We start from the raw sequence: 4,169 nt of genomic DNA, 5'->3' as shown, positions 1-4,169 counted from the left end.
ACTGAGCGAGTTCAGCCCTTTTGATTTTCTGACTCCAGCTCTCTGCACATTTCATTATAGTATCTTGCTTTATCGTCCCAGGCTGCCTTTTGACATTTTCTGTTCAGCTCTTTGATTTCTTGATTTCTTCCTTTAGCTTTGGCTTCTCGACACACTAATGCAATACTCAGAGTCTCATCTGACATCATCTCTGCAGCTTTCTATATGGATTGAAGCTCAACATCAAGAAAACAAAGATTCTCACCACAGGGCCAATTGGCCGCATCATTATGGATGGTGAAGAGATTGAGATAGTTAACAGTTTTCGTTTACTTGGTTCCACAGTCAACACTCTTGGTAACAGCGGCCAGGAAATCAGGAGACAAATTGCATTGGGAAAGTCAGCTGCCAGGGACCTCTCAGGAGTACTGAAGAGCAACGACATCAGGCTGGAGACTAAGGTGAGCCTGATCCAGGCTATAGTCCTTGCAATTACATGCTATGCATCGGAGAGTTGGACAGTGAATAGGGATGATAGAAAGAGAATTGATGCCTTTGAGCTGTGGTGCTGGAGAAGAGTGTTGAATATACCATGGACTGCTAGGAGAACAAACAGGTTTGTCCTGGAGAGGGTGAAGCTAGAATATGCTCCTTGGAGTCAAGGATTCTGAAGCTTCGTCTGACATACGTTGGGCATGTTGCAAGGAGGGACTGGTCCTTGGAGAGGGACATCATGTTTGGGAGAGTGGAGGGGTGGCGAAGGAGAGAAAGACCCTCGGTGAGATGGATCGATTCTGTGAGTGGAGTGGTGGGAATGAGTGTGGTTGAGACGGTGAGGTTGGCACAGGATAGAACGGAGTTTAGGGCTCTTGTACATAGGGTCACTATGAGTCGCAAGCGACTCAATGGCATGTAACAACAACAACAATAACAACAGTTGTTATGTTTCTAGAAAATATGTTTTTAATATTTCAGTTACAGATTATCAAGCTATTACAAATAATCTCAAGATTTTACTTTCTTCTGTTACAGTTACAATTATTTTTCTTGTATATAGGAGTGTGGCATCAGGATTGAAGAAAGCCTCATCAACAACCTGAGTTATGCAAATAATAAAACCTTGCTTGTTGAAAATGAGGAGGACCTGAAACATTCGCTGGAAAGGGTCAAGAACTATAGACATTAACATGGATTAAAGCTTAACATCAAGAAAACAAATATCCTCACTACTGTACCAATTGGCAGCACCATGATGGGTGGAAAAGAGATTGAGGTTATTAACAATTTGAGCTTGGTCAACTCCACAGTCCATGCTATTGGCACCAACAGTCAGGAAATCAAAAGATGAATTGTATTGGGAAAGTCTGCTATCAATGACCTCTCCAGAGTACTGAAGAGCAACAACATCAGTCTGAGACTAAGGTGTTCCTGATCCAGGCCATAGTCTTCACAATTACTTGCTATGTGTCAGAGAGCTAGACAATGACTAGGGATGATAGAAAATGGATGCTGTGATGCTGGAGAAGAGTATTGAATGTACCATGAACTGCCAAGAGAACAAACAGGTTTATTCTGAAGAGAGTGAAACCAGGCTGCTCCTTGGAAGCAAGGATTCTGAAGCTACATTTGACATACTTTGGACATGTTAGAAGGTAGGACCAGTCCTTGGAAAGGGACATCATGCTTGGGAGGGTGGAGGGACAGCACAGAAGAGGAAGACCGTTGATGGGATGGACTGATTCAGTGACTGGGATAATGGGAGTAGGTATATCAGAGACTATAAGACTGATGCAGGATAGAGCTGGGTTTAGAGCTCTTGTACATAGGGTCACTATGAGTTGCAGGTGACTCGACGGCACATAGCAACAATAACAACAACAACAACACATACAGGGAGATTATTTTAAAATTACTAGAAATGGGGGAGGGTTGGGAGGGCAGAAAAGTGCAACAATGAATGAATGGAAACCCAAAGTCTCTGTAAATTTTCATTGAAATTAATAATAAATTTTAAAAACCCCCCAAAATTTCTAGAAAAGTACATCAACAGAGTACTGCCAGGAATTCAAGCTGGACTTAGAAGAGGCAGTGGCTATAGAGATGTAATTGCTGATATCAGACAGATCTTGGCTGGAAACAGAGAATAGCTGAAGAATGTCCTTTTGTGTTTTATTGACTCTGCAAAGGCATTTGACAGTGTGGAACATAACAAATTGTGGCTAACATTGAGAAGAATGGGAATCCCAGAATACTTAACTATGTTCATACAAAAGTGATACCTATATCAAGAAGCAAATTTTCAGAACAGAACATTGCATGATTCAAAATCAAGAAAGATGTGTATCAAGGCTATATAGCCTTTGTCCATGTTCACTCAATTTGTATGCTGAACAAATCTTTGGGACAGCTGGACTTTATGGAGAACAATACAATATCATACTGTAGGCTCATCAACAATCTGCATTATGCAGATGACACAACTTTACTTGCTTAAAGTGAAGAAGAGGTGAAGCATTTTCTCCAGAAAAAAATTTTACATGATATCAATTTGAACTGTATCAACTGGGAAACTACAAGAAAGTTGTTTTAGGGGAATAAAGAGTCTGGGGTCTGTAGTCACACATTTAGCTGAGAATTTACAACTCTAATGTTATCATATTCTTTCTCTAAATGCTTTGGCACAGTAATGACCAATCACCCTTTTCTATTTCAGTGTGCAAGCTTTCTAACCGTTACTTCATGCTCTTCTTAGAGAGGATTGCCAGCAGAGTGATATCTCTATCATGGAATGCCACTACCAGCCTCTATGTAGCTACCTCTACTTCTAACAATTAACTCCTTACAATCGCTTTCACTCTTAACAGGGAGCAATTCTGCATACAGCTTATCCCACGTGTTTCTTTTTCCTGTGAAAAAGAAATCTTGTCTTGATATAACCTTAGTTACTTGCCAGCATTTTGGTGTGCAACGAAAGGCCCCTTATGGCATTTTGTTATGACTTGTTCCCTTGAGGGCACACAATTCACTGAGAGAGAATTCTACCTAACATGAAGTGTTAGTAGTATTAGAACAATATACTCATCAATTTATTTATCATATATATACAATTAGGTTTATATAATTTTCCAAATCTTCCTTTACCTTTATGAGTAAGTCATAGAATCTCTTGAAAAGTATTCCAACACAGTAAAAAAAAAGAAATAAATTTTTAAGAACTAAATTAGGAAAAAATTTCACTCCATAAAATAACTAGTAGAGCCATAAAAGAAAACAGTATGTATTGATTTTTATAATGCATTGATAGATATTAAAAGTTTGCAGACTTAGTGTGAAGAGTCCCTATAACAAAAACAATGAAGAAACACATAAACAAATAATTGGAGAATTGATGTACCTCAAAACCCACGAAGAACGAAGAATTTCAGAAACAGGATATCTGAACAGGAAATGTCTAAGATGATATCACTAGTAATGATTAACTTCGAAATATAAAAACAAGATAAAATAGCACTCAACAGTAATATATAAAATGAAGAGTTGTGAAACATGGTCAAATTAGTTATCTATGAAGCTTAACGATTAGAATTAAAATTCACTGAATTCATAATACCTGCAAATGATGACTCCTCAAATCAATATGTGTCTAAAGTCATGGCCAAAGCCATATAGCATCTTTTTGTAATGAAAGTGTAGCTTTCCAGCATATAAAAATACACCTTCAATTTTTCTGAAAACTTAGTTTTTATTAGAATTATAGCATTAAGTTTTTAGTAGTCTAAAGGTAAAAGATTGCTATTACCATTATTCATCATTGCAATTGATCAGATTTTAGGTGCCCACCTTCAGTTCAGGTAAATCACAATTATTTCTAAATATTTCCTTTTTCTTCATACTTATTATTATATTCTAATTACTGATGATTTATTATGGATGTGACACATAATTTTAAAGTTACTCCTTACGAAGTTTAACACAGCAAAACTGACATTGTGCTTTCAAATTATCTTGACAAAATATAAAAAAAGTCTTACAACTATGAGATATCATCTCACCCCAGTCAAAATAGCAAAATTTAACAGAACAGCAAGCAATAAATGCTGGCGAGGTTGTGGAGAAACTGGAACCCTTATTCACTGTTGGTGGGAGTGTAAAATGGTGCAACCCCTGTGGAAAGCAGTATGGCACTTTCT

This window comes from Elephantulus edwardii, unplaced genomic scaffold (genome assembly GCF_000299155.1).
Source record: "Elephantulus edwardii isolate Elephantulus edwardi_28Jun2011 unplaced genomic scaffold, EleEdw1.0 scaffold00538, whole genome shotgun sequence".
NCBI lineage: Eukaryota > Metazoa > Chordata > Mammalia > Macroscelidea > Macroscelididae > Elephantulus > Elephantulus edwardii.
The sequence above is the reverse complement of the archived record's forward strand: the minus strand, read 5'-3'. Positions refer to the sequence as shown.